Raw genomic sequence first — 12,928 nt, 5'->3', positions numbered from 1 at the left:
GGAGGTAGGACTGCACAGCCAAAATGTTTGTACGAAGTCAGTATGAAAGTGTATGGCATCAGCTGTCGAGTTCCAGTTCTCGTTGTTCCAGGACAACATGATGATTTAATTCTTGGCTCTAACTTGATTAAACATGTTGTGAACCGACTGAGGAACACAGATGAGTATTGGGACTTCATATCACAACGTGCTACACAGTTATCACCGGACGGTGAACACTTTTTGGATGTTATGTCAAATCTCACACGCTGGCGACATGATGAGATCCCTAGCAAAATCGGGACAGTGAAGCTTCATCATGCTGTCACTCTTGCTGCTAAACAGGAGCATTTAGTGTGGGGAAGACTGCCCAGCAACACTCCATTGTCCCTTGGGAGCACCATTCTTGTTGAACCCACTGCCTCCAAGACTATGCCAAGAAACATCATGGTAGCTCGTGTGATAACATCTATGTGGGGTGATAGGTGGGTACCTATGAAGATAACCAATTTGTCTGACCAACCTGTCACGCTAAGAAAGAATCGGAAATTGGCAGATGTTTCACCTTGTCTGGCTGTAGAAGATTTCCAAGTTTTCCAGGGCACTGGAAAGATAAAGGAAGGTAGTTCAGAGATGGAAGCTACTCCAAATTGTGCTGCAGATTTGAGATTGCAAGATGTTGGGTTAAGCGAAATTGACATCAGTCTTTGCAAAGTCACTGAGGCATCCAAAGAGAAACTTGTGCAGTTGTTGGTGAATTACAATGATGTGTTCTCCAAGCATCCCTTAGACTGTGGTGAGGCTAAGGAATTTGAACACCGCATCCGACTAACAGATGAGAGGCCATTCCGGTTGCCATATCGGAGGATCCCTCCTGCTCACTACCAGAAGTTGCGTCAGGTGTTAAATGAAATGGAGGAGCAAGAGATAATAAGGAAATCTGTAAGCGAATATGCATCGCCATTGGTACTGGTGTGGAAAAAGGATGGAGGCCTCCGCATTTGTACAGACTTCAGGTGGCTTAATGCGAGAACACTCAAAGATGCCCACCCGCTCCCTCACCAGTCCGATTGCCTTGCTGCTTTAGGAGGTAACAATTACTTCAGCACTTTGGACTTGACTTCTGGATTCTACAATTTGCCCATGCATGAACAAGACAAAAAATACACAGCCTTCATTACTCCTATGGGCCTACATGAGTATAACCGCATGCCACAAGGCTTGTGCAACAGTCCAGCTTCGTTCATGCGGATGATGCTTAGCATTTTTGGAGATATGAACTTTACCAGCTTACTGTGCTATTTGGACGATTTACTTGTGTTTGCGCCCACAGAGCAAGAGGCTTTGAGCAGGCTTGAAATAGTTTTTCAGCGGCTTAGGTTACATCACTTGAAACTGAGTCCTAAAAAGTGTCATTTCTTGCGTGATTCAGTGAAATTCTTGGGCCATATTATTTCTGGCCATGGTGTCTCTGTGGACTTCACGAAGGTGGATGTTATATCCAAAATGTCCAAAATGCAACTTATGGAGGAAGATGGTTGCACTCCATCAGCACGAAGAATCAAGTCATTTTTAGGAATGATTTTCTACTATCAACACTTTATTCCTAATTGTTCTTCGATCGCCAAGTCTCTCTTTGCTCTAACTGCAGGTCAGAAGAGAAGGGGTAAAGTGAGCGGGAGGAAGTCTGTTGGCACCTTCAGGAAGCTGAATCCAAGTGATTGGACTGAGGAATGCGATATTGCTTTCGATAGACTCAAGGAGAGGTTGCTGAACTGTGCTGTGCTTGCACATCCCGATTTCTCCAAGCCTTTGATTCTTTCGATTGATGCGTCTCTGGATGGGTTAGGTGCTGTGCTATCACAAGTTCCAGCAGGGGAAGAAATTGCTCGGCCAATTGCCTTCGCCAGCAAGACCCTAACCGTGTCACAAAAAAAGTACCCTGCGCACAGGCTCGAGTTTTTGGCTTTGAAGTAGAGTGTGTGCGAAAAGTTCAGTCACTGGCTCAAGGGGCACACCTTCACAGTTTGGACTGACAACAATCCACTTACGCATATTATGACGAAGCCGAAACTCGATGCCTGTGAACAGAGGTGGGTTTCAAAATTAGCCCCTTATTCTTTCGACATAAAACATATTGCAGGAGTCAAGAACATTGTGGCCGATGCCTTAAGCAGAGATCCATTTGCCAGATCAATTAGTCATAGGCTCATGAATGAGAGTTACAACCGCTTACTTACCGAAGTTGATGCTGTAGGGGAAGAAGGAATACAGGATGTGTTTCGTCTGAAGGTCGAGTGCCATAAGATTAGTGATCAGGTTGGATGTCGATCAAGCTGTCATATGCAGTCATGTGATACAGTTGCCGTCAAGACACTTTGTCATGTCCAAGATGAATGGGAAATGGCTACAGTAACACGAGCCGTTCAGCTTGTGCAGTTAGTTCAGCAGATTGCAGACACTAGTCATGGTGATCAGCCTCTACCTATGTTCTCTCATGACGAGTTGGAAAAAAGTCAAGAGCTCGACCCTATCATTTCCAAGGTTCTCCCCTTCGTGCTACGTAAAAGACGCCCTTCAAGAAGAGAGAGAGAAAAACTCGACTATAGAGCTTTAGCACTTGTCAAGCAATGGGATCACTTAAAAATGTGTGATGGGATTCTGTACAGGCTGACTAAAGACCCTATAAGCAGACAGAGAAGACATCAGTTTGTTCTGCCTCAAAGCATGGTAGAAAAAGCTCTTCATGGTCTTCACGATCTTGCCGGTCACCAAGGACAGGCTAGAACAGTTCACTTGGCAAGACAGCGCTTCTTCTGGCCCAAGATGGAGCGCGAGATCAGAGAATATGTGAAGTGTTGCAGGCGGTGCATTCTGGCAAAAACACCTGAGCCAGCCGCTCGAGCTCCACTGGAAAGTATTAAGACTTCTGCACCTATGGAGTTGGTTTGTCTTGACTTTTGGAGTGCGGAAGATAACAAACAGCGTTCAGTGGATGTGCTGGTTCTGACGGATCATTTCACTAAACTTGCACACGCCTTTCCTTGCGTCAATCAGACGGCTAAGCAAGTCGCTCGGAAGATATGGGACCATGTGTTCTGTGTGTATGGGTTTCCTGAGCGGATCCATACGGATCAAGGAACAAATTTTGAGAGTGAGCTCATTGCTGAACTGCTAGCACTTTCTGGGGTCTCCAAATCTCGTACAACTGCCTATCATCCTATGGGAAATGGCATTACAGAGCGGTTCAACCGAACATTAGGAAGTATGCTTCGCTCTTTGCCTCTGAGATCTAAGGATAAGTGGCCACAACAAATCCAGACTCTGACCTTCGCTTACAACTCCACAATACATGAGACTACGGGTTACGCACCTTTCCAACTCATGTTTGGCCGTGTCCCACGATTACCTGTGGACGTAATGTTCAAGCAAGTATCAAAGGATCCAGTGATTGTTGATTATAGCAGCTATGTCGCCACTTTAATGTCTCATCTTCACGAAGCAGCTGAAATTGCTCAAAAACATGCTGTACAAGAACAGAGGAAACAGACCAAGATCTATAACCGCAAGATCAAGGGAGTACACTTGGACAATGGAGATAGAGTGCTCATTGCCAATAAAGGAGAAAGAGGAAAACGGAAGTTGGCAGATAGATGGCAACCTACTGTATACACCATTGTGGATAATGATCCCCAGACACACATATACAAAGTGAAGGATGACAAAGGACACATTAAAGTGGTACATCGGAACATGCTCTTAGACATCAGTTTCTTACCAGTGACATGTCCTGAGGATGAAACATGTGGATCAACGGTTGCTGATTGCTTGGACGATTCTGAGTGTGAGAGCCAATCAACTAATTCCATTGATTCTTTGGAGGATGAAGATCCTGAAAACGAAACACATTCATTAGTATTGAATGAGGATGTTTCAAAGAGCTCAGAAACTCTTGATGTACAAATGGAACAGGATACAGAGGAAAGTGATGAAACTTACTGTGTTAATTCTGGTCAAGACAGCCAAAACCAGATCCTCCCTGAAAAAACATTGAGCACGGGAACTTCTGATTGTGACAATGTATTGGCAACATTTGACTTTACTAATTCAGGTATCATTGACTCTGATTTACCTGTACGTGATGATGTGTCTATGCCAGGTCCCGAACAAGCGCAAGGCACTATTACAACACGGGCTGGTAGAGTAGTAAAAAAAGTCAACCGTTTGATTGAGACCATGGCTCAAAAGCCATTTAAAATGCCAAGCTTGTCAAACAAGTTCCGAAATAAGTCACAGTCCCTTTTAAGCCTATTCTAATATCCGTGATTGGGTGGGAAGTTTATTTTCTATTTCTTTTTGGGATACATTTTTCGTTGCCATGTGCTATGTGACTTAAGGTGAATGAGGATTTGTTGCAAAGATTCAGTGTGGTATGGTGTATTTGGCAACATACTTTACTAAGTGGTTTTGAGGCCTGATCACCCTTAAATATCTCTGTATCTGTCAAGTCAGATAGCTTTCATTGCTGTAACTGGAATTTTTGCATTGTGATTCTTTAGGTAATCCTCTTTATGCGCATGTAGAATTTTGGTGAAATTAGGGGAGGTGAATGTAACAGGTGTTATATTAATTTATTAATTTCACACAAAATCTCTCCCTTTGATATTATCAATTATTTTATATTTACATAATTATTTTGTATTCTGGACATTTATTATTTTAATATTGATTTATTTTATTTGAGATGTCATGTTTTTATAATTACATGGTCATTTTTCAGTTTTGTTAAATATGGTGCGTGGTTCCTTTAAGTCAACAAATGTTCCGGTTCCGGTTGCCCTCCTTCAGTTCGCGGTAAATGCGACTGAAGAGAGGTGAGTGTGTTGAAGCTCCGTCTGAAAAGTTTTATATGAGTTTTGTTTATTGTAATACAACATGTAATTTTGTTCTAAAATGCACTTTAATCTTATTCAAACATGTATTTTCGGAAAGAATTCATTTAGCATGAGTGTGCAAGCTTTGTTGGCTAAAATAGTGCCTTTCACTGACAGGCCTAATTGTGAGAGAAGGCCACAGACTCGAGCTTGTTCTCATCTTTCTTTTTATTCATGCAGGTATGTTTTCTTTCAAGCTTTTGTTAATATTGTTTTGAGCTTATGTAAAATGCTTTATTGTTTTTATGAAATCTGTTGAACAAACACGATTTGAATATACGAGAAACTTAAATACATGATTATAAAGATGTTAAAAGTGTAAAATGTGTGCAGTTCGCGGTAAATGCGACTGAAGAGAGGCCTAATTGTGAGAGAAGGCCACAGACTCGAGCTTGTTCTCATCTTTCTTTTTATTCATGCAGAATAAAATCCGGCCTGAGTAATTCCTGTTGCCCGGTCTCATTCATCTACAAACACAACACAACGCAGAGCTAAATGAAGACCGGTCACACATGCAAAGTGAGATATTTCAAGCCTTAATTTGTTATAATGTTGATGATTATGGCTTAAAACCCCGAATTCTAAACCTCAGAAAATTAGATTATATGAAAAAAAAAAAAAAAAGGATTTTAAATACAGAAATGTCGGCCCTCTGAAAAGTATAATCATGCATATGTACTCAGTACTTGGTTTGGGTCCCTTTTGCATGAATTACTGCCTCAATGCGGCGTGGGATGCTATCAGCCTGTGGCACTGCTGAGGTGTTATGAAGACCAGGATGCTTCAATAGCGGCCTTCAGCTCTTCTGCATTGTTCGGTCTCATGTCTCTCATCTCTCTCTTGGCAATGCCCCAGATTCTCTATGGGCTTCAGGTCAGGCGAGTTTGCTGGCCAATCAAGCACAGTAATTCCATGGTCATTGAACCAGGTTTTGGTTCTTTTGGCAGTGTGGGCAGGTGCCAAGTCCTGCTAGAAAAGGAAGTCAGCATCTCCATAAAGCTTGTCTGCTGAAGGAAGCATGAAGTGCTCTAAAATGTCCTGGTAGATGGCTGCGTTGACTCTGGACCTAATAAAGCACAGTACTTTCTAAACAGGGAACCGAGGTCTAAAGTTTAACAACCTTATATAAAGACCTACCAAGATCATCCTGCTGCTCATAGAGTGGCGGCCTAAATTTTATTCTTCGAATGAAGGCCTACCACCCAAAAGCTAGAAAGGGCGCGCTCAATACCAACTCCGACCTTCAGAAGCATTCCGTTTAATAGGAAAATATAATCATCGGTCCAGGCCTCAGGCCTGATGTAAGAAGCGCCTGGGGTAAAGAAAATAGGAGAGGGGAAGAAGTTATTCAAAAGTGGATGTTATTCCCCCTCTGATGAAGGGGATCCTTCACTGATGCTGGGAGCACCTTTGCTGGATCACCTTCCTCAGATCTCTCTCCTTCTTTGAGTTGCGCCTCCTCTGCGACCTACTTCTTGTAGGAGGAGGAGTGCGAGAGGCGACACTGACCCTCTGGCCCTGTCTTCGATCCTCCAACCGGGATGGGCCAGGGCCCCCTGGCTGTCTGGGCGTGGATTTGGACCGCAGTGTAATGCAGCCGAGAAGTTCAGATGGGGAAACCGGGGCATCGAGGAGAAAACCCTTTTCTTTCTCCCCGATGTCAGCCAGGTTCAGCCACAGATGTCTCTCCGTGGCCACCATTGACCTTCCAATCGAGGCAGCAGTTTGTCTGGTGGCTCGAAGAACCAGATCTGTGGTACGGCGCAGCTCGTCCACTTTGTCAGGGGAGAGACCCTGCCCCTTATCCAAATCCTTTAGCAGGTCGGCTTGGTATGCCTGTAAAAAAGACATTGTGTGTAAGGTTGCCGCGTATGCCCTGCTATTCAAGCGAGATGTCATCTTGAGTGGCTTGGAAGGCAGGACCAGAGCTTTTAGTGCCGATGCCTCTCCAGCAGCGAGATAGTTCGCGAACGTCTCGTCGATTGGGGGCATCGACACATACCCATGTTTACGCATCCCCTCGACATCAGCGTAGTTCGCTCGCTGCTGACGATGGATGGGTGCAGAATATGGGTTATTCCATTTCTTGATCTCAGTATGCAGATCAGGAAGGAATGGAAGGCTCATGGGGGAGTTATGGCCAGAAAGGAACCGCTCATCCAGCCTGCCGCGAATGGCTCCTTCCTTCACACGCTCCCACGAACCACTGGGCCCAGATGCCTGTCCCTCTTCCCTCGAGAAGAATCAGGTCTCTCAAGAGCTGATAGTGCGTGCTCTTCGCCCAAACACTAAACCCACAAGTTGTGTGTGTCATCTGGAGTCAGATACCTGAGACACGGATCCACACACTTCTTGAAACGCTTATCATTTGGCATACTTGTTCTTAGCTTTTTAAGGTGATTGCAAATCAGACAAAACAGTCCCTGAAGACGAAAAGAAGATGACATGTTCTCTACGCGCCCATTTTATACTTTCGGGTCGCACTAGTAGTGACGTCAAGACATTTGGCATTATCAGAACCCACAAATATTCCCCTATTGCATTATTATACATTATTTTCAACATTATATATAGTAGTTTAATGTAGTACTGACACTAAAACTCTGAAAAATTGATTTTTTTTCTTACACAGTAACTTTTATTTTAGGTGAACTATACACAATATATATTGTCACTATCCACGATACATATTGTTGCATTTCTGTATTGCGATATATTGTGACACGATATATTGTTAAACCCCTAATACACCATATATATATATATATATATATATTTTAGGGGGGTGAGTGTAACGGGGGCCAGCTAGTAGTTGCTGTGCGAGTAAACCTCACTCCTCTGATCTCAACAGATGCTAGGATACAGTCTTTAGCCTCCTTGAGTGCCTGACTCCAACGCCGGAGACCTGGGTTTATATATATATATATATATATACAGTATATATAAAAAATTTTTTAACTTATGGGCAGTTGTGCAGTCTATTGATTGATTGAGTCTATGTAATATTCATGTAATATTAAAAATAATAAAATCACACATATCAGTGTTAAAAATCTCAAATAAATCACTTTATTTGGGTCTCTTAATAAGATATGTAAATGGCACTTTCCATGAATAAATTATGATTGAATAAATAGAGATATTTGTATTTTTTTCGTTCCAGTAAGTGAAAAGATGTTCATAACCATCATTTAGCATCACTACTCCAGTCTTCAGTGCCACATCATGATCCTTCAGAAATCATTCTTATGCTGATTTGATGATCAAGAAGCATTTCTTATTATTGAAAACAGTTGTGTCCTTGATAAATAAAAGTAAAACATAGTTTTTTTTAATTGCACTGACCCAAAACTTTTGACCGGTGGTATATTTTCAGGTTGTTATGCACTTCGTTTCACTGACTATTGTAGAAAAAGAAAAAACTCATATTTTATTCATGAAAATTACCATTTGCATGGCTTATTAAAGGACCCAAATAAAGTGCTTCATTTTGCCACTTGAATCAGGTGGCATAAATCCACAGTCTTATGGCCTAAATAAATGTGACCAAGTTCAGTGCAAAAGCAGCTTTTTTTCTTTCTTTCTCTCTAACAAGGATGAACTAATACTGCATGAAGACAGACATTTCTGGCATGCTGTTCATTAGGTGAGACAGTGTTGTGACACTCATGGCCCTCTGATGGCCTTGCTCATTCTACATGCCAGTCTGAGCTCTAAATGCTAAAACCGCTGCAGGACACAAAACCGTCTCTGACTTGACAGCCGTGACAAGGGGTTGGCCTTATCAAATTGAGATGGAATGCTAATTGTGAGGCATTTTGCAGAAAACTTGTGGTGCTTTTGTGCAGACATTTGAAACAAACTACTTTTCAAAAGATTGCATCTTTTATGTGTGATGCACAAAATCAGCTTCAGCAAACCCTGCTTTCCCTCGGTACTCTCACTTTTGAACAGTTCTCAGCAGGTATTTCCGCCCATCGCCAATCCCGTCTGTGGGATTTTGGGTACTTTTGACTTGGGAGATGTGTTTTTTTTCCTTCTTCCTCATAGCAAGACAAAATGCTTTTCCGCTATAAATGATATGGCCAACCCAGGCAAGTTCTGTATAGTTGTATTGTAATATTGATGTATGTTGTGTGAGCATAAGAAGGACAAACCTTTTTTTTCCCCATGAGCACTGTTTTGTTGAATTGTAATGAATTTCAGCAGATGGATGTTGACTCTTCAGCACCTCAAGTGTGGAGCAGTATGCTTCCTTTTGCTCATTAGCACGTCTATTTTTAATGTTTATAATGGTGCAACATATTGTTGTTATGCACATGCTAACCTTTAAGATTATATGAGTATATACCAGCTTAAGATGTTAAGTCAAGTTTTTTTTTTTAGGTTAAACTAATCACTTACAAGTTACAACTACTTGATGTTTGGTATTTTTTGGAATAGCAAACAATGGCTGACATGTCCTGAGAAATCACGCCCTGTTTGTTTGACAACCGTATGCTCATTAAATAGCTCACATAGCTCACTAAAGGCCCACTTTTAGCCTTTGGAAAACTAGCCAATCAGAAATGTTTTAGCATGTTTTAACTTGTGGACATTTGTGCGTCGGAAACCGCATATATAGTAGGTACTATTTGGTTTGAAACTTGCTTTACAGCAATTAAAAAATAAAGTTCTATATAGTATGAATGTGTGTATATGAATGCAATTTCGAATGTATCATCCGTCAGGTTGTCACTGTCATGTGACCTGCAGTGTCAATTGTGTCGCTGGACTGCCATTCACAAATTCTCTCCTGTGGCCTCATGATGGTAAAGTGTCCATGGAACCCGGGTACTTTTCACGTACTGGTTTTTTGAATACCATGAATTCAGACATCCTATTCTTTCACATAAGGTTTTTTTTTTTTTTTACTATATAGTATGGATGTAGGGTAGGCATATTTAGATGCAGGGCTTTGGTTGGCTGCAGTGTTCTCTAAGCTGTGCACCTGCATGGTCCCACACTTCTGATCTCGCACACGCACAGAGAAAAAAAAATGCTGTGCAGAAGGCAGGGGAAAGCTATTTGATTGCCTTCTAGTGGGTGAGAAATAACAGCAGTGTTTGGATCCACTAGAACCAGTGAATGCGTTGTATAGGTTTCACAGAAAGAGAATGATCAGTCGCTGTTGGAGTATATCAGTGGTTGCGGTCAGCTTTGGGGAAAGTTACTTTTAAATGCATTACAATATTGCAGTACTCCCTAAAAAGTTAGTTACTTTTAATGAAAGTTATGCATTACATTTACTTTTGCGATACTTTTCTCTCCGGTAGGCTTGCTTGTTTGTAAAAAAATAAATAAAAATCTATTAATGGCAAATGTGAAGGCCCTTTTACACCAAAAGTGAAATAAATTATCCTCAGGCTGAATGAAATGCAAATTCACACCTGCACAGTAAAGGGTGCAGCTCAGGGATGGGTATCGAGAACCATTCCAAATTTCCCTTAGAAAATTCTCAAATAAACACTTATTTCGATTCCACTTATCAGTCCCTGTGTCTGCATTTTAATGCGATTTTAAACCAGAAATGTAAGACATTTTCCAGTTTCGGTCCTGCCAAATGATTCTGGTTCTGATTCCATGTCCATTTAATGATTCCAATTATGCTTATCGATTCCTAATTTTGATTCCAATAAGGTAAAAATATATATATATATTTTAAATATTCACATTCTAAGTCTTTCTGCAAAACATTTTGTTGTAGCTGAAAACCATCAACAAAAGTCAACAGGCTAGAAACTTTTGCCTATGGTTTAAAAATACCAGCAAAAACAACTAGCCTAACTAATGCGCACGCATGATTAGCGGAATCGAAATGCATGTTCCTTTTTGAATCAGCGGTTCTACGAAATTTGGAACTTGTTCTAAAATGGAATCGGTTCTCGAAACCCATTCCTAGTTAAATGCCTCAAATAGGTTTTGTGTGTGTGTTTCTGGGGTTTAGATGACAATAAAATGTTTCCTGAAATCATTTAATAGATTGGTCAAATAAAATAGCTATAGGACTTTAATGTTGAAACTGCATGATGCAAGCAGTTTTTGTGTGTACGCTGTACAGGCATTTTATACGGGATGTTTTTGCTCAGGTCATTGAACTGTCTACACAATAGAGACAATTAAGGAAACATTGGTTTGCTGATGTGTCATTATGGGCTGTGTTAGAAAAATGGCTGAAATTGCGCAAAATTTAATTAATCTTAATTATCATTGTCATTGGTAAAATATGGATTCTTGAGTGCTAGTTTGAGAAGCATCAGCCACTGGATCTCTAGATATTACTATCTGCATCAGCCATTAAAAACTCCATATTGGTTGATCATTATGTGGGATGCTTTCATATGCCATTTAAAAGCACTAGACTAGAATAACATCCTAATGGACTTCCACACTCTCCAACCATCTCTGACAGGCAGACGAGGCATACCTGACTTTGTTGACATTACTTATTAAGGCCGGGGTACAAGATGCTTCTGAAAAGCTCAAAGTTCATGACATTTTCAGCACTGTCTGTTTATTTCTCGGTATTTACTTTGAAGGTTAAACTGGCCTCTACCAGTAATTGCGCTGTTTCCTCCCTCATGATCATAGCAAATCAATGGCAGACCTTTTCAGAGCTCACAGATGTGTTTTAAAGGACGAGCTAATGCTTGATTCGTCGCTCTGACAGATGGACTGAGGCCCTGCTTCATTCAAAATGCTGCAAATACTGCATTTATAATAAAGGACATCTCGCTACATAAAAGATGAAAGATAAACACCCATTAGATGAGTACACCCACTATATTTTTTCTCATGGATTTTAACCAAAGCACTGTATAGCTGTATTCTTCTGAAGTCTACTTATGTTTCTTGTACCAAAACCACTGTAATTGGAGGGGTTGTTTACATGAGACGGTTTTCAACTAAAAACTGATGACTTTTTATGTGTTTTGACCGTTCATGCTAAATCCTAAGATCAGCAACTAATTATAATTCTGAGCTTGCATAATACAGCGTGTTTTTTTTTTTTCATTTTCATTGATCCGGATTTGATTATGTTTGCGCGGAGTATTTCGTTTTTTAAATGATGCACATTGTAATGGAGAGTTTGCAAAGAAGCATTTGTTGAAAGATGAAGCAGCCAACTGCACTGGATCTGACAGCAGCTGTATCCTGTATCACACAAGCAAATTATTTCATAATGCTTTGTCTGTAGATGATCATTTTCAAAACATACACATGCAATCATGAGTGGGCGTTCATACGGTTTCATGCCTTTCATTGAATTTAGTCAATCAAAACAGTGGCTGTTTACTGACAAGCCTTAAAGGGATAGTTCACTTTGAAATTATATTTTGGTATGTTTTAGCTTACCTGAAGTGCATCCAAGATGTAGGTGTCTTTGTTTCCGCAGTATTTAAATTTTGATATTTTTAGGTCAAACCGTTCTTGTCTGTCAGTCATATATAATGCAGGTATATGTACTGTCTCCAAAAGCATGCAGAGATGTCTCTCATAGCATGCAGAGAAAAGTCCAAATTAAAAAATTCCCCATCGTAGGTGCACATTGATGGCCTAAGACACGAAACAAGCGGTTTGTGTGATAAAACGAACAGTATTTATATAGTTTTTATCTCTTTTACACAACCACGTCCATCTGATCTGTTTACTTAGTCTGCACAAGCGCCGTAGAGCGGCGGAAGGCTCCGGAAGGGATCTCTCGCGTGTGTACGTCACTCATTGTTTACACCAGAACCCATGCACAGAACAGAGATTGTAGGTAGGACGGCTAGAAATGGTACTAGTTTGCGCTTATCCGGGATGTTTAAACCGATGTAAAAAAATACATTTACGTAAGCTCGCGCAAACTCATCCGGGAGACCACTTCCGGAGCTTTAGGGCGCTTGCGCAGACTAAGTAAACAGATCAGATGGACGTGGTTGTGTAAAAGAGATTAAAACTATATAAATACTGTTCGTTTTATCACACAAACC

Source organism: Phoxinus phoxinus (genome assembly GCF_949152265.1).
Source record: "Phoxinus phoxinus genome assembly, chromosome: 1".
Taxonomy (NCBI): domain Eukaryota; kingdom Metazoa; phylum Chordata; class Actinopteri; order Cypriniformes; family Leuciscidae; genus Phoxinus; species Phoxinus phoxinus.
This window is presented reverse-complemented; position numbering follows the sequence as displayed.